At 36.1% G+C, this 19,584-nt stretch overlaps 1 long non-coding RNA gene across 3 annotated transcripts in view; it reads right to left on the reverse strand.

Moving 5' to 3' along the window:
- Positions 1-19,584, reverse strand: part of LOC135310050 (uncharacterized) — a 60,645-nt gene that overhangs the window by 25,359 nt on the left and 15,702 nt on the right. The window contains exons 1-3 of one of the 3 annotated variants that reach the window (XR_010370325.1): positions 5,763-6,043; positions 5,431-5,680; positions 779-968 (exon numbers count right to left, since the gene is read on the reverse strand). This is a non-coding gene — a long non-coding RNA (uncharacterized LOC135310050). Of the gene's footprint in view, positions 1-778; positions 969-5,430; positions 5,681-5,762; positions 6,044-19,584 lie in introns of those variants that run through there. The other 2 variants (XR_010370324.1, XR_010370326.1) reach the window with 2 other exon arrangements.

Here is a 19,584-nt window from a genome sequence, read left to right on the forward strand (position 1 = left end):
TATTCAATCGACAAATAAAAGCGACAACTTTATTAAACAAATCTAGCAAATAACGACTATCTGGCTTCGATATGTCAATTAAGGAGAGAGAGAGGAGAAAGGTATAGAACATTATATAAATCTGCTTGTGAAATTGAGTAATATTATGACTGTTTTATTCATAGTGTTACTATAGTGAAAGATGAATCTAGTGGGCAGCCTGCCGCGACTTTTGCGTTGTTTCGATCATATTTGGGTCCAGATGTCATCAAACAACTTAAATTAAATGTATACCAGTACTAGGTACTACATGCTCCAGATAATTTGGTTCCATGTTATTAATTAACACATTTTTTAATTAGACGATTTATGAAGATTAATTAACAACTAATTGTCTGGAATAATAAAATTTACAATCGAATTGGAATTTATGAGGCTTAGTATGCGTACTTATATTATTTGGCTTAACAACACATACTAACACATACTACTATATACATGACATCATTTTGTGATAACTCATTTGCAACGAATTCAATCGCAGTGTAGACTAATTATAACAAGACATTTACAAGGGCGTTTTAGTCAAATTGTAAATCTTGTAGTGGGTTCCGGATGTTTCAATATTTTAATGAATTTATCGCTTTGTATTGCAAAGATAAAATATAATTTTAATCATACATATATGCAAACCTTTATTTATACGAATTATTTTTTAAGAACGCGTTTCCAGTTATAATGTTCTAATTTAATCAACGACAATTTAAGTACCTACTGTGTATAAAAAAAATTAGCTTACCTTCTCCGAAAATCAATATAGATGTCTCGCCTCGCCTCTGTTTGCTCTCTCGTTTGCTTTTCTTAATGCTTGCATGTTCTTCTTTTTCAAGCATAATAATTTTGCTTATCAACGGATGATGAAATCCTGTAGATATTTTCAACCCACGTTACTTCTTTTATTCTTTTCAGAATAACGTTTGGCGCCATGTCTGTGAACAAAGAATAGACCAGAATCAGCACTGTATTCAGTAACTCATTAAAAAAGAAAGTAAGGTATATTACAGGCCCAAAATAAAGTTGTCTGGTGTGTTAGAGATTGCGTCCTGGGTTTGCCACTTTGTTTCAGTATTGTTTCGTATAACGGAATTTATTCTCCACGCTCTAACACCCTAAAGACACGCTCACAATAACAAGGAATGCAAGCATTACACAAATTTCAACCCATTTTTTGTGACAGGGGTGACTTGTTGAATGCGGCGGTCGACTACCTGCTTATAGTCCCTCATAGACTGCCAAATCCCACGTTAAGAGGCTTTGGGGTGGAGCTACAAATTTGTTTCGATTAAAAACATTATGCTGTGTATTATACACGCAATTTACTATCACGGTGCGAGCATGGTTTTAAAGCAGTAACAAAATAGTAAAATTTAAGTAAACCGGGTCGAAGTAATCCTGAATTCCTGATTAGACAATAATTTGAATACATTATTATTTTATACACTAACAATATTTTGAAAATCGATATCACTGTCATTCTGCGTCCAAGATCAAAAAAGGGTACTCCAGGAATTTACTTATACAAAGAGCACGAAACAAAACACGTAATAACAATTATGTAGGACGTAGACCGTTTTTGTTTGCTATTAAAGCTATGAATGTTGAATGCTCAGTGCGTGCGGCAATGCTCTACTTGGTCTAACGGAATGTAGCGTGGATTCTCAGCACAACCGGTTCTAGATTTGCAAAATATTAGAAGTTATAGGCAACTGGAGAGCATATAGAATAAAAAAATATCTATCGCCACTATAAAGTTTATAATTTTACTTCATCGCCTTCCCTTGAGACAATACCGATAACATAATTCTTAAAGTCATGTTTATGTTTTATTTTCATAACAGTTTGAATATCTCAACGTCCAAACATGGGGTTATTTAACTTTGTGCCCATATTACCGACAAAATGAAAGCAAATTAAAAAGGACACTTTTACTTTCGTTCTTTATTTCAGATCTTTGCTGAACAATTTCTACGACAAATCCGGAAATTGTGAAACGAAGTCAATAAAGACAAAGGCAGAGTACTTACCGTTAAACATTTTAAAAATTATTATATTTATTACGTGATTGCTTGTAGTGTTAGGCCAGACCTATTACTATCATAATATTTTTTATTCGTTAGTATCTTCTACTTATTTATAATGATTCGTCATAAAAAGTTAAATGCAGAATAACCCAGGTTATCGTATTGAATGTAAGAGACTTAATACTAACTTTTGAATGCCGATCATGTCTACCGACGCGTATAAGGCAACAAATTAGAAGCCACATAGATCTTCCTGATGGCTAAGGTATGCATGCAGTAATCGTTCATTTAAATTCGATAATAAGATTCCATGTCACGTAGCTTCGCACTAAACTGCGACAAACGACGACGCTTGGTTTTAAGTCAAGATTTATATTAGAAGTTGGATTTATTGACAAGAACGGAAGGTTCACAATTCAGCAGTTGAAATGTATCTAACCATAATGGTTCTAAAACGTAAATTAACACTTACAACACGCATTAATGAAGCGATTAGTTGAATGTTTGGTTTAAATGCAAGTTTAATGATGCGCGATGCAAGCACAGTAAATAGCTCAGTAAAAATAATAGCCAACAATAAAAAACGCATTGAGAAAGATAACGCGATCAATCGCAATTAATAACTGCAAACCTCAATGACAGTTTCCAACTCGTACAAACTTTCCAGTAAATATGTATTTGTGGGTCGTACATAAATTTTGGATACAATCAATATTATCTTCATATCAAACGTCTCATATTTCAATTTCATAATCAAATGGAAAAGGCAAATGAACATTGCAAACAATGTCGGTACGTATTAAATCCTCGAAATAACAACGACATGGCCATACACAACACAATCACAACCTAGTTGATTAATCAGTACGTGAACTTTTGAGGGTTCAATAAACCTATACCTTAGTACAATTCGGTTTTATATCAGTATGATAAGTCAATAACATTGTTATAGGAACTTGTATAAACCATAGTAAATTACTGTGCACAAAAACATAAAGAACTGATGGTATATAGTGTTAACATTTTCCATGCACCCTTTGGATGGATTTATCACACGATTGAAAGATCGAAGATGATATTTAACCGACAGTACAATTACATCTAATATTTCTGTCAAGTACGAAATACCTCATTGCGTTTCCCCAACTCATTTAAGTTGGGGTAGTTTTAGGTCTGGTTTGTTATGTTATACTTTTCAGTAGTAGACTGGTTAAAATAAACTTAAACTAATTTCTACTTCAAAGGCTAATTTGAACAAAAAAATGGAACCACGACGAAATGTATTCTTTACCAAGCAAAACCGGATTTCGCCAAGCATTAATCATGAGATGCAGGAGAGATGGCTTTCTTCGCATACTTGGGCGTCGCGTGTGCAATCGGACGCAGCGGCACTGTTTCCGATGCACTCCACTTCGCGCGAGGACTGCGCCGCCCGTATGTACATAATCACGACCACACATATAAGACTATCAGTTTTATGTAGTAAAATATCATCTGTTAGTATTGTCAGCAATCCAGGACTATCCAGGAATTTTACATGTTGTCTGTAACAAACCAACGCTACGGACTCGTAATATCAATTGAGCACGAAGAGAAAGATAGCATCATTGGAGCTGTACTCCGAGCGACAAATGAAATTAGTCAACTCATATGGATGTCGTTTTAAGTATATGTTTATAATGTACTTTATTTACTTCTTTCTCTTAAGTTCTTCATTCAAATAAAAATTATATTGTTTGCTCTATCGTTTAAACGCAGATTTTACTTTTCGACGAAGCTAAAGCCGAGAAATACTGACACTGTCAGCCACGAACGTTAGAATTTAAATCTGCAACATATATGACGTCGTACGATGATATGAATACCAATCAGTAAGAATTATGATTTTAAATTCTTATCATAGGTATGATGTGTTTAGTTAAATTTCTCGTTTCCCGTTAGATTCCTGCCCAATCCCCCTGTGTCTTGTGGCAAATTCCACAACGTATCCAGTTGCGTTTCCGCAACGTGTCTCGTCCCGTTTCTCGCAACGTGCCACATCATATTACCCACAATGTGTCACGGCCATGGCCTATTTTTTACTAATCACAATCCTAAATGTAAAATGTGGCGATTAGAAATTTCAAAAGTTCTTAGTGGACGTTCCCTAATTACAATTTATAATCCGTCTTCCTGCCAAATTTCATTATTATTGGACTAGCGGTTTTTGAAATTTTGTGATAAGTGAGTAAATGAGTGAGCATAAGAAGAACGCAAAACCATTTATAAAAATATGCGTTTCGTGTTGTTTATTCTTTTTAAAAAATACAAATCTAAGAATAACTTGTAATATATTGTCCACATAACTCGTAAAATCCACCGAGAGGCCCAGCAAGGCGAACTGGTCATTGGCACGCCCCCGAGGTCTTCGCCCTATGCCATCTCAAGGCAGTAACTGACCTAAGACTACCTTCGCCTTATTCGAGGGTCACCTTGCACCTGGCGACCAAGCCGAAGCTCGTTTTTCTGCTAGCTATCGTCTGTCGGCGGCAGTTTATTTTAATAGTGCGCGCGCAGATGGCGCGGGCGCAGGGGTCGCATGCTCGACGAACATTGCAATCAATATACACCCAAACTCGTAAGGGATAGGGTGCACATAGGATTGACCAGCTTTCCAAGCCTGTGTTGTAAACAAACCGGGCGAGGGCAATGGCTGCTTACCACACCCCGCGCTTACCGCGCCGACGACGCCATTCAACCGGGAAGTTCATGCTTTATTTTTAGCGTTCCACGAAATAACCAGTGATGATAATATAACGGCGTTTACGCCAATATGTGAAATTTGGCTTTCAGCAATAAAATCAATAAACTTAAAAATCCACATTTGTTTTTTTTTCGACGTTGCTAATATTACCATTACCATATCATGAATATCTTGATTAAACATCGACAAATATCACCCAACCCTATTCGCGAGTTTTGTGATAAGATAGCGCTTAGTTTGTTGTCTTGGGTGCGCCAACCAAAAGATGGATGAAATGGATTTATCGTTAAAACTAGGTAGGAAGGTCCTACGGATGTGAATAATTCAAAAAATTCGTTAAGTCGATGTGAGAAGGTGCGTAAACAGCACCAGCATATATCGACAGGAATTAAAGCGGTGAATCGACTATTTTTAAAACCGGATCGCAAAATAAAAGAATAGGCGCATTCGTAACTTCTATCGTCATATTATTGAGGGGATTTGCCAAGGGGCCAGGTGTAAAGCTGGGGTCAATAACCTGGTAACGCGACAACTAAACAAGCGGCCTTAATGTGATATAAGCATGCGTGCCTATGCGATGCCGGCGCTCAACCTCGCAATCAACATCGGCATTGACATTGGAAGTACCGAGTGCGGCTACGGCTCTGGGGCCATGAACACGGTGTCGCTTCCTCGAATTGTTGTCTTCGGCAGCGTTGGCGGCGGTCGGGCGCGAGTCAATGACCCGAGGGCGAAGAGGACGCGGGAGGGTGCGCGCGCACGCAGCCGCGCCCCGCCTTTATTTATTACGCTACGCGCGGCGCGCTCGGCGCCGGCAACGCGCGGTGGGGCGGAGGCCGCATTCCGGGCGGCCGGCGGCGCCGCGGCCCGCGGTGTGCTGCGAAAATAACGCACCATCTCATGGACCAGCCTACGTCAGATATCGAGTCACACTCTAAAATAAACTAAAGCAAACTTACTCTTGTTTCAGGAATGGGATGGGAGCACGTGCGTCAACCTCGTGCATCACTATTGTCACAGGATCGGTTACAGCCACCAAAGTCACTGTCCATTATTTTAAAAGTTCTAACGAAGCCGGCGAGAAGCGTAAACGTCACTGCGATTTATTTTAGTCTGTATATAAGTCAACACTGAAGTACACATGGCGCGCGCGAATTGCTGTTCCAGAACTACAGCATGCGCGTCAGTTTCGATCGCGATATGACGCATTAGTGAGCGCGCGGCGCGGCCGTACAGAGTGCGCAGGCAGACGGGTAGTGAAGCGGCCGGGGGGACTGCGGCCCCCCGATACCCCCCTCCCCCTGGCACCGTGCTGCCCTCTGCGTCGGGCTCATCGACCGCGCTCGCCCTCGCCGCGCCACTGCTGCTCCTCGAACCGCTCCCGCTCCGTTCACCGCAGCAATGTGTTACCGCCCGCACCCATTGGGACACTACATACAATCCGTATCACACATCATTACTTGCATTGCATATGCCTTTTCAGTTTACCTACTTCAACGAAAATAATTTTCAGAGGTGAAGTACCTATATTCACCCCATACGTCACATGATATTCAATGAGAAGAGAATATTGCAAAAACATTGAAAGCTTATTTTCTAAATAGATTCTATAATACGTTATGTTAATGATTCATGGACTGTCAAAAGAAAGAACAGAGCGTGTAGGTACCTCCGCCGGAAGAAGCGAGCGATATGCTAACGGGGCCCTACAGGCGCGCGCCGAAAAACCACGCGCATACGGATTTCATACAAATTCGTGGACACGGCACTTCTAATCTAACTCCCGCAACATGCCATTCTAATCCAATCTATACTATTATTATAATATAAGCGGTTGTGAGATTGTATGTTTGAGGCGGGTAATCTCCGAAACTACCGATCATATTTCAAAAATTATTTCATCAATAGAAAGGTACATTATTCAAGATTGCAATCCAGGCAACATCTACCTATCTTTAATATATTGCTAAATGAATCCTGGCCGACTGATAAACAGGTACTAATATAGTGATCTACTTACCCGTGACTATAAATAAATCGTCCATATAAATTATTAAGTTATTATATTAACTCACAAAATTATGTAGTTTTATTTAACCCAACAAAATATTCTAATAACTACCATATACCAAATAAATAAATGTCATCCTTTACATTGAGGTATTCAAAAAAGGGTGGTGAGGTCCAATTGGGTGGTTCGCAGAGCGTTTCGATTTCGACCGCTGCGGCTGCGCGGTCATTACAATCCGTCAATTTTCTTGAGGAAGGAATCATTTCCAAAATCAATCATTTGTAAAATTGACATTACTACAGTACAGAGTAATTAATGTAAAGTCATATAGTAAAACTCATTCTCGTCTTTAAACGCTAGGTTGAAACGTTCTGCGAACCACCTGTGGTCTTCGGAGTTGTCAACTCCAATGTTCCTTTTGTACTTCACATTTACTCGAATATAATCTTGGACCCGATGTCAACATGATGGGAGAAAAGGCTCTTCTTCAACACCCAATTGATTAGAGAGAACTAAGTACAAGTTTTGTAGTAACAGGAGTTTTGGGGATTGACTAGGTATTCAACAAAAAAAATGTTTACTTTCCTTGGTCCTTAATATGTAATAATAATATTGATTATTTTCTAAGGCGTTACCAAGCCAAATCTTCAAATTATCTTCCCGCTATGTCTGTCCCTACATACATGCTGTATTTAAAATTATAATAAAGAATTTACAGTGGTAAATGCTTAGAAAGGTTGCTACCACTTTGCTGGCTTTTCAGTTGAATTTCTATTCATTTTTCGTCGCCGAAAACCTACTTGTTGTGTTTATGCTTACTTACCTTTCGGCCGTCTACAGAACCACACGTTGTTACAGATTTTACACAGTCCAAAATTTGATTTACAGTATCCTTAATACCATTTAATTATTTTTTGTACATACTAATGCAATATTTATATACTGCTTAAGAAACTGGGGATAATTCCTTAATAAAGATGATTGAGTAAAGTGGATAGTAAAGTCGACCGTCATCCAGAGAAGCACTCTCTCGACACTTGGGTCAACAGTAAGATATAATAAGCGGTATTCTTGGACACGGCCCGCTATGTGAGGAGGTTACTCTCACTGGAGACTCTTGTTACCGGTAGCTTGGATGTCGACCCCGCCATCAATGGTTCTTTTATCTACACCGAATTTCATCAAAATGGCCCCAGCGGTTTAGCCGTGAAAACTTGATAATATTAGTATCGTTTTTAATTTATTTTATAATCGTATATTTTAAAATGTAAACAGAAGACAAAATAAATGATCTATCAAAAAAGTAACAAAAATTTGCCTCATCTCCTTGTCTATGCTGAGGGTAGATTCTTGGTTGTCTGCTATTCTGTAGCATTCAATGAACCAGTTTTTTATTCGCCAACGCTTGAGTAAGTACGGCCCCGAATGAGAAATGAAACGCTCGATTGTGCCGGCTTTTCTAACGGGTAGCCATTTAGATCAGAATGCCGGAGTACAAGGATACGCACGAAATCAAAAGTGCACAGGTGATTGTAGTAAATCTTTATATCGGAAATATGTCAAATCACCCGTAGAACTGGAAACCTTGGTCTTTACGGTTCACCAACACTTTTCCAAATAACTTATAGGAAACTTACCTTAACTGTGGTCCATCCAAAACTAAAAGCTATAGGTAACAAGGGAGTTTCATTCAAATTCGTCCAATATTTCTGTAGAAGGGTGTGTAAGTCTATTTCGCTTCTTTCCCTTTCCTTTTTTAAAATTATTTTGCTTTAATTTTTACTGTCATTAGATAGAACACATTTCTCGATGTCATTAAACACATTTCTCGATGTCTCTCAACGGTCTGACCGGCAAAAGATAAGGACAGCATTAGCGCTAAATAATGGAGTATGCAAAAGTATAAGGTACTGTAATATAAATAAGAATGCATTAGATAAAAGCTATTGCTTACATAATACAATAAATTTTGGTAAAAATAAAGTATAATAATATGTTAAGCAATGTCGCATAAAAGAGTAACGTAACTGAATAAGATAACGATGAGTGACCAAACGAGACCTCGCTCAATTTCAATTTTGAAAATTCTCTTAGTTCTTCAATTCTTCAATTTTCAATGTTTGGTCTAATAATGGGATTACCTATAAGTCCATTAATGATCCAACTGCCATCTGAAGATCGAAGGTGGTTCCGCTTGGTTATCCATATTTTGATATTTTTTACAGTAGTAGGATAATGGTAGTAGTATCTGTTTTGTCATTGTTTTGTTAGGCCGCCTACGCAGCCACGCAAATAGCGCGCGCACCGCCCGTGACTCAGCCAGCACAGACAATGGGCCGGTGTCCCCGCCTTCAACAGCTTTCGCCAGTTTAGCAGTGTCAGTGTTCCTAAACTGATGACGTGTGGCATTGCGAAATCAGACGCAAGTTTCCGCAAATATAGGTTAAAGTAGGTACTACTTTTAAAAACTAACCATTTTTATTTCAGTAGGAGGATTAATATAAATTAACACGAAGCGATCTGTTTCTTGCAAAAGTTATACATACGTAATATAAAACCTTTGTATACAATCTTGTACGGTTTTCAACAAGACCTAAAGAAGTAGACAAGAAAACAATTTGGCGCCGGTCAAAGACAGAATGATGGAAAAAGATCGTGGAGGAGTCCAAGATTCACAGAGGACAGGAAGGAAAAATTCAATCTTGCATATGATTTTGATATGAGAAAGCATCGATAGCTGCCAATGTCTTTGGTGTATTGTTGTAATGAAATATACGTTTTAAAATATTAACATATATCTTGATACTTCTTTATAATTAAGGCACCACTAGTACATGAAAAGGCTTGATGGCCAAGCCAATAATATGAGGCGTATTTTTTAAAATGACCGACCATCTCCTAAAAGACGGAATGGAATTTCAATAAAACAAAGACCGGTCTTCCTATACTCGTATATAACAACACATTTATATGAAAATATTAAGATAACTGAGACCAAGTTTTAAATTCTAGCCGTTTATCAAAACCGGTTTAAAAGAACATCACTATAAGAAAGCTTTTACAAAGAAAAACCGAAATATTTTCTGAATACTTGGTGTGCTGTACAAAGAAACTGGTAAATCGTTGAAGAGTTCAACAAACTTTGCACCACAACGTATGTGGCAGTTTTCTCTCTTATAAACTAGGTACATATACGTCCGATTATTAAAAAAGTTATTCTTACAAAGCCGGCGGGACGAATTTAACATAGTTAATTCTAAACCAAATATCTGAAATTGGATTAGGATTCTCGTGACGACAATACCGTTTCAAAGGCTAACCCAGACACCATTTCCATTTGACTAACTAAAGTGCGGTTTCTCAAATATTTCTCGAGTAAAGTGCTTGACAAACATGCCAGTGGCACATACTAATGCGATGCTAATCATTACGCCAGACACATATTAATTTAAGTACGGTACTTTAGCAAACTGAGTGGCGACAGAGGCCCCAATCAGTGCAGGTCGTTTAGGATTCGAAAGAAAGCAATAGACACGGTCTCTTGACCTGCATTGTCTAGTAAGTTTTGCATTTGTCACTTCATGATTTGTAAAATGGTATCAGTTTGGAATTGAAAATAAATATGAATTGAAACTAATACCATTGTAGTTGGTAACGGAATAAGCCTGAGTTCATACGAGCGTAGTTTTTAACGTCGCTTTAGAAACCACGTCGTAGAATTTTAACTTCATCTTTATATATGTCGCAGACAACTGTTTAAAATAGCCGTTTGATCAAACAGCCCTTACTGAACAACGCCATTCAATCACACGTCTAGCTTTTTAATTGAATATTTGAGACGCTCAAAACGTCGTTTGGATTGTTGAAATCCTACAGCTGATACAAAAACCACCGTCTAATTGAATTAGTTCAGCGCTCACCAGCGAGGCGCTAAGTGCGTTTTGTTTTCAATATGGCGGCGTCAACTAGCCGGTGTTTTTGATTGTTTCAAGATACTTTTCGGAAATAAATTTGATCGGCTATTTTATCCATTTGGCTGCGACATATACATTTAGTTGAAAACAGAAAGCGGCCTAACCAATGTATATCATAAATCTGAAGAAGGGTCAAATTTGTACATTGTCTTTTTTTTTTGCCAATTAGTATACTAAATTACTTATGATTATCGACTCATCTCACGATATAGACTACAAGTCTATAGTTTTTGACATTTTTATCTCTCTGAACGCGCGTCACACGAAATAAATCAGACCGATTTACTTGAAATTTACAATTAAATTAATAATAATTAATGAATTACCTAAATACCGGCACAAAATCTTATTAAATAACTAGCTGATGCCTCTGAGTCAAACTTATTAGAGAAATTTTACTGTACAGACACAGATAAGTAGAGTAAGACTGAAATACAGATAAAAAATATATTTTTGCTGGACCATTAGGACTCTTCTTCAGGTGTTCCAGATCTTCGATTTTTATACCTCAACAGAAAATGCTCATCAGACTAAACAACTTTTATTAGGGCGTCATTTCTATATGTCCCGTAGTTTAACTGTGCTATCTTGGGTCTGCATAAGGTATTCCAGATCTTCGAATTTTTACCTCAACTGAAAATGCTCATCAGACTGAACAACTTTTGTTAAGTCGTTATTTCTTTATTTCCTATAGTTTAGCTGTATCATTGTGAGTCTGCATCAGGTGTACCAGATCTTCGATTTTTATACTTCAACAGAAAATGCTTATCAGGCTGAACAACTTTTGTTAAGTCGCTATTTCTATATTTCCTATATTTTAGCTGGACCATCATTGTTCTCCATCAGGTGTTCCAATTTTCAAAATAGCTTATGCCCTAACGACGACATATTTAACCACTTGAATATTGACACTTACTATTGATAAACAATACAAATATTATTGATTAACTTTATATGCGGTATAACATCATAAAAAAGTAATTTTTGTGACGGAAAAATGTGCAGGTTTCATAGGAAAGTCAAATAATGAAATACGGGGTCGGCTTACTTGGAATTTGATAAGAATATACGGGTCAACATCATAACACAGATTTTTCCGGGAAACTTGCGAGGGTCAATAAATACTAGAGCTGCTTTTTAAGTTGTGTCGTTTGAAAAAGTATAGACAATCTAATACATTATTACCATTTATCGTTTTTCAAAGAACTCCCTGTAATATTTTATACACTTTTGCATGCGTTCGAACCACAGGCACAACTTAATGAAAGCTCAAGCCAAGCGCCCGTAGATGTTTTAGAATAAAATTACATCCTTTATGAACTCACTAGCTTTTTCCCGCCAGTTTCATCTCGTGAATAACTCATGAATATTTTTGGTTGTACCAGATGAAAAGTAGCCCTTTTTTTAGAAGTATGCGAAATTTAATTAAGAACTTTCGTTGAGTACTTAGAGGTACTTGTTAAGAGGATATTAAACGATTCCGCATGAATAGCGATATACACACTTGTAGATTATTATATTTTGGAACTGAGTGACGTTGGTACTCTCTATTATTTGTTAAATGTATATTATAGTTTTTGACCAGGAATAAATCTAGATATAGAAATTTTGACTATGATGTATTTTTAACTTAAGAACATTTTTTTTACATTTATTTTCTCTCCGGACTCTTTTATTTCAGCCCTCCGTCTTTCAGATGAAGCAAGGGGAATAACTAAATGAAGGAACTTTAAAAGAATTTACGATAAGATGCATCTACCTAGCTCGCGGCGTCGCGTCCTCGCTTCGTCCACAAACTTCGTCTCGCTGTAACTAACGCTAAGAATCTAGAGTCCATTTTATATGAATGTATAAATTCTGTGGAATTTACTATCAGGCGTGTACATAGACCAGGCAGTCATATATTCGATTGTATAGAAGCAAATCGAAATCTTGCTCTACTCTATATTTAAGTGCCGGACATGGTCCCATTAAAGTACTCAGATCACTAGCAACGCTAAAGTTTGCATGCAAAATAATAAACATTAAATACCTCACATACAACAAGCAACAAAATGGCCGCAATAAGCAAGTTAATAACGAGCCGTCTCGAATACGGCCAAGCAGTTACGAGAACGGGCCTGTGAATATTTTTGCACCGAACATCATGGACTTGTCCGACGGCATTCTCAGCCTCTACCGCAGAACCGCCGCTTTAACTTACAAAGCTAAAATAACCGTAATCTTTGGAAAATATTACCAAGACGTTTCTTATTAATAAAAAATAACTTTCACCTGATTTAAAATAGTGGATTTATATACCGATCTGATACTAAACAAGGTAAATAACAATTACGTGCGTAAAGCTAACATTACTTTTGAAGAGTGATATTAGTAGAGTATTTAAATTATTGACAATTGTGGTATTAGTAGAGTATATAAATTATTGACTAATGTTAAGCACTGCTAATCAATACATATAACAAAACAGTAGAAAAATAAATCTGTTCATTGAATAAATTTACATAAAAACTAAATTAGCCCAACTGAACTATAGGAAATATAATTTTTCAGTCTGATGAGCATCTTCTGTAAGGTATCATTAAGCTTTGTCTATACAGTTAAATTTCTCTAATTTTTGTCTTCTTACCAAAAATTGTTCTACCACGCGAACGAAGTCGCGGGCATCAGCTAGTACACATATTTTTCTCGCCGTTCATTCGATTAGAGTTTTCAAGCGTGGACAACATTATCCTAGATTTAATACAAATTAAAGATTTCTTTATTATATTATAATAACTCTCAAAGATAAAACAATATAATAATAAAATCTAAAATTGTTGCATTCAATATTAATATTATATATCAAAAGTTTGTTAAACTTAATAGACAGCAACCAAAAATATTCCCTATCGTCGCGTCGAATTTTTGAATGATTCATTTATATAAATTAATGGTCGCTCTGTTTTATTTTGGAAAGGTTGTTTTTTACTACATATTATGTGGATATAAAATTAGAAAGACTCACTCCTTAAAGCTGTCAAAAATATAAATTAAATGAGGGCGCCGCCGTCTCCTGTAACTTGGGTGTTTATCACAAAACTTGACCGTTTTGGTTTGGTATTGCAATGGCAAAAATAAATTTAGTACATCACGTTCCGTGTTCATCCGTTTTTACGTTTTCTTTACAGATTGTACGTAAGTTTATTTTCATGTGAAGATTTGATTATAAATCGTGAATGTTATAACAATATTATTAAATAGCAAAGCCTTTCGCATTTACATTAGTATTATAGGAATATGGATATGAAAGTATGGATTTAACACCAACAGAGCACCATTACTGGTACCTACATACCATTTCCTCATAAGTCTTCAAGTGATGAAAGAATATACCAAAACTCACCTCCAACTTTTACCTGTAGGTAATAATTAATAAATAATAATAATTGACGACAATCTAGATTCTCGATATAATACTTTCGGAGATTCTCCATCCATAACCGAAATAAATAAAATGGTCAAGTGCGAGTTAATGGCTCGCGCATCTAGGGTTCAGGGCACAAAGTGATGTTTTTTAACTATTCCGCCATCTTGGATGGTCCGCCATATTGGATTTAGAATGATATCACAGCTTATCGTGTAATTGTCATCCAAACTAAACGTGTATACAAAATTTCAGCTCAAGCGGTTGAAGATATCTGCTTCAAAATTGAGTAGCAAAACACCCGAACAAACGTAATAAATAAAAGCGTTTAAAAAGACTCTGTAAATTATTATTTGATTCTTAATTATTCATGATAAACACTAAGAAATTCAATTCAGACGACATAATAAAATCTTTTAGTAATATCCCGAGGAAAGCAGCATAGACTCTCGGCTGCGCCATTTCCGCAGAGGTAACTCAATATTCCAATTTGAACGCAGACAGGTCTTGCATATAAACGCATTAGCATCTTACGGCTCCATCCTTGTAATAACTATTGTCGAACGGGACTGTGCTATTTTTTCAGGATGAAATTAATGTGTGTTATTTTCACTTTCTTACGTTAAATTTGAATTTGTTATTATATTGTCAGATTTTTCTTTGAAGCACGATCTTGTGCCTGCTTCTTTAAACATTTTCCAGTCAATGCGATCTTGTATCTACTTCTTCAACCTTATCCATACAATGCAATATTGTGCCTACTTCTTCAAGCTTTTTCCAGATAATGCAATTTTATGCCTACTTCGTCAGCCTTTCCAGGTATCCATCTTCAGCCTGCTTCTTCAGAATTTTTCACGCAATGGGATTTTGTATCTATTTTTTCAGGTTTTTTCCAAGCAATGATATATTATGTCTCATTTGAGGCGTAATGGACTGGAGCGTGTTGATGACTTTGGAGCGTACCCTGATTGCACGTTCGTACAAATATGGAATGTTCTAAAGTTAATATAGCTTCATGAGATGCTAACTTATGGATATGTTTAATGGCTTGGGATCGAGTCTTAATTGTTTATCTTTTTGAATATGGTTAGACCACATTCACAATAATTCAGAAACTCTCATAACAAAGCTAACGACTACAAATACTATGAACTCGCAAGGAACGTTTTGACCCTTGCTCAAAATATAGGCTATTGCAGGCAGAACCAGCGGGCAACGACTAAAAAAATTTATGAAAATTCCGCTCACTAATCAATACCGCTTTGCTCGAAACATCGAAGCTAAAATAAATCTCCGCACATTCTATTGAGACCCTGACAATGACTTGGGCTGACCTAAAGATGAAGCATTATTTATCACTTAGCTCGGGATCCTTAAAAAGGATGCGTTCGGTACACCTAAGCGCAACAAGTGTCCGCAATCACACTTGATATGTGACCACACACACAAGTAATATGTGAGAATGAGGCAGACGGCGAGAAAGGGACGACCAATTCAACCGTGGGAACGGTCTTCAACAGAGTATGCTGCATTTCAGCCTGAGGCCAGGCGGCCAACAAGTTACTGGAAAAAAGTTGTCTGTATAGGTACTTTGTCATAGCTTTCGAAAGGCTCGCGAAAATAACGGTTCCTTTTGATGTCGGCATAAAAAGCTATATAATGTGTGTTCTCTTAGGCATCTCGTTACTTTTACTTGCTCAACCAAACAAGTTTCTGCAGTGTAATTAATATTTGTCAAAGTTTTTATGACACAAGACAAAATATAGGGATGAAGTGCTTGTTTTAACATGTGAAGTGTGATTTTTGAACACAATAAATGTTGATTTATTAGATGTAGGATCGAATATTGCTTGTGTGAATTGAATTATTAGTTAATGAGATTTTTACATTAAGGATTATTGTCTTCGATCGGGTGAACATAACTTTGCGTAACATAAATACAAATATACTAAATTATGACCTAAAAATTAAAACACTTTTTGGGGTTGAAATTTAAGATGCTTAAGTTCTTACTAAAACGAAACCGAAGTAATTGACCGAGCGAACGAAGCGAGCGAGGTCTAACATGCTACTTGGGGCAAAAATATTTGTTTGTGTGTATGTATGTATGTATGTATGTGTGTGTGTATGTATGTATGTATGTATGTATGTATGTATGTATGTATGTATGTATGTATGTATGTATGTATGTATGTATGTATGTATGTATGTATGTATGTATGTATGTATGTATGTATGTATGTATGTATGTATGTATGTATGTATGTATGTATGTATGTATGTATGTATGTATGTATGTATGTATGTATGTATGTATGTATGTATGTATGTATGTATGTATGTATGTATGTATGTATGTATGTATGTATGTATGTATGTATGTATGTATGTATGTATGTATGTATGTATGTATGTATGTATGTATGTATGTATGTATGTATGTATGTATGTATGTATATATGTATGTATGTATGTATATATGTATGTATATATGTATGTATATATGTATGTATGCATGTATGTATGTATGCATGCATGTATGGATTTATGTATGCATGTATGGATGGATGTATGTATGCACCGCGATAACTTTCGAATCGTTGGTCCAATGTTGATGAAATTTAAAAGGTTGTAGGATCTGCCAATGGAATTTTTAAGTACGTGGGACAACAAAATCGGTTAAGCCATTTTTTAAATATTCACAATTTTGTAAAAAAATATTATGTTCATGAGGTGAGTTTGAGGCAGTAATCTCCGAAGCTACCAAACCGATTTCAAACATTCTTTCACCATTAGAAAGCGACATTATCCGAGATTGCTAAAGGGATATATAAGTTTTGAAATAAATTAGTTTTCAGCCAGATACAACAACAGTTATAAAGGTATCCAAAAAAAAAGCGCTGCCGAAAATCTTTACATGCCTGCGCTGGTCCTACTGTTTATTACGCAAGCATGCATATAATGTACTACAATAATATAGGTTATTAGTAGATCCATAAAAACGTCTGCGACTTTTCTTGAAGATAATTTCATGAAGATAAACATCTTCATGAAATTATCTTGATGATGAAGTACGTTTGTCCCTTACAGCACATAAATTGGATGAATCGATTCTGAAATATCTTGGAATTAAAAAATACGCACCCCAAATTATTTTACGTAGGTAGATACTTATATATATTGTTGAATACGGCGGCACGCGCTGCCGTGTGAAGCCAAAATACTGGAACTTTGAATAAGGTGATTTGAGTTTTTAAACGTTTTTAAACGAACTATGTTTTTTTAAGTATTTTAAATATTCACATTTTTGTAAAAACTTTTTTTTTAAGTATTTATTTCGTAAGTAAGTATTTATTCTAAACGTATTTTTTTAAACAAAGCTTAATTTAATTCTACAATTTTTATATTACTTTCATTCTACAAAAAATGCTACTGTTTGTTTATAGTTTATATTTAACATTTATTCTTTAGTTACACTTTACTTCTAACCTATGGTTCACATTTGACATGTAAAGACAGTATGTTTTCTGAAAATCCTAATTGGGCCTGGTCTTAACAACAATTGCGACCAATTAGTCTATCAAATCCTCTCATATTCCAAGTTTAAGCTGATCCACTAATATCTTTGATGCAAATACTCACATTCTTAAATTTAATTAGAATCATATTAACGAATATCATTCTTTTTAAACTGTTACTTCATAATCTTTATATGTCTTTTTGACATTGTCTAGTAAAATTATTAAACAATTCTCTCAATTGACCTAAACTAATAAAAAATAACAATACAGGATTTATAGCTATTCAGTATTGACTTTGAAAACAAAATAAGGCCGTATAATGACGGTATATTACTGAAGTGATGAAAGAGGCTACAGACTTGCAGATGTATTGTTTTGGAATAAATTGACATGGCCAAGCGAGCCCTTGTCGGTCATAAATATGATAATCGTTTATTTACAAGGCAAACTTCGATTGGACTCCTGTTCGTACGAGAGTTACTTTGCATGTTTTAGGATTCTGTAACGATCGAAAAATCCCATTCGATACTTTCATTAAATTAGACAAAATACTTTCATTAAATTAGACAAAAGAGTATTTGCTTGTCTTAAAGCAACAGAACATGCAAATTTCGAATCATCTCCGTTTTCAATCAAACATACTCAAATTCTTCCAAAGATAATTATCGAATACTCAGCTCAGATGTCATCTTTTTGAACAAACCACCCGTTGCCAATGATGCATCAGCCATAGTCTAATTTGTCAATGCCAAAATATGCCGTTTAAAATGTAAAACCAACACCACACCAACTACCTAATTGGTGTTTTGCTGTTCCCTGGCAGGATAACATTGCAGCAATTGTTTATATTTAATTTGTATCTCGTTGATCCTTGTTGTGTGTGTCATAATCCTGACAAAGGAATATAAATAAACTTCACGCCTTTTTTGAAGGTTTCACAGTAAATAAGAAACACAATCAGTTGGGCTGGCCTCCTTTAAGACGCTATATAGTTGCTATTTGATCTCAGATATATGTTACATACGAGTAGGTAAGGTACTTAAAACGATCAAAGAATATATTAAAATACGATGCTTAAAATGCAATGGTTTCAATAAAAAGCTCCATCTACTAGGATGCAATGATCTCAAGGCGGTTGACCTTGCAACATGTTTACGTTTACATCGACGCGCATCGGTCGCGGGCGCGTCATGGCCGCGCGTTGCACTGGCCCTGGTACACAAACAACCTACATATGTATAGGTACCGATACTAATGCCGTTCCATCTACATAGTGGCTCGAGTATGCAGGACGCCGCCGCCGACCGCGTCCGGTTAGGCGCATCGCGTCCCGCTGGGCGTCTATTTTGCTAACTTTAGGCCAAAACTGCTTTTCAATAGTAGCTTTTATCGATACGAAATAAAGATTACTATTGAGAGGCGAAAACTATTTAACATTAGTAGAATCGGCACCCAGGACGGCAGTGAACTCTTTGCGCCCATTGTGATCACTACAAACTTATGATCTGTCATCAAAACTCACTTGTAAGGATGTAATATTTGATATTGTTTGTTGCATTCTGTTGCAAGTACGCTCTATAAGTTTTATATTCGACATTGGCAAAGCAATACATATAATAATACAGTAGAAAAACAATCTGTAAATTGAATATATTTACTTAAAAACAAAATTAGGCGATTGAGTCATTGTAAAAGAGAAAGAATAAAAAAAAAAACTGTATGTCTGTTGTACACGCTAATCTTCGGAACTACTGGATGGATTTGAATGAAACTTTTTTGTTATATAGCTATTAAGCCTGGGCAAAATATCTTTAGGGTATAAATTATTTTGAAAACTGGAACACCTGATGGAGAACAATGATGATACAG

Source organism: Plodia interpunctella, chromosome Z, assembly GCF_027563975.2.
Source record: "Plodia interpunctella isolate USDA-ARS_2022_Savannah chromosome Z, ilPloInte3.2, whole genome shotgun sequence".
NCBI lineage: Eukaryota > Metazoa > Arthropoda > Insecta > Lepidoptera > Pyralidae > Plodia > Plodia interpunctella.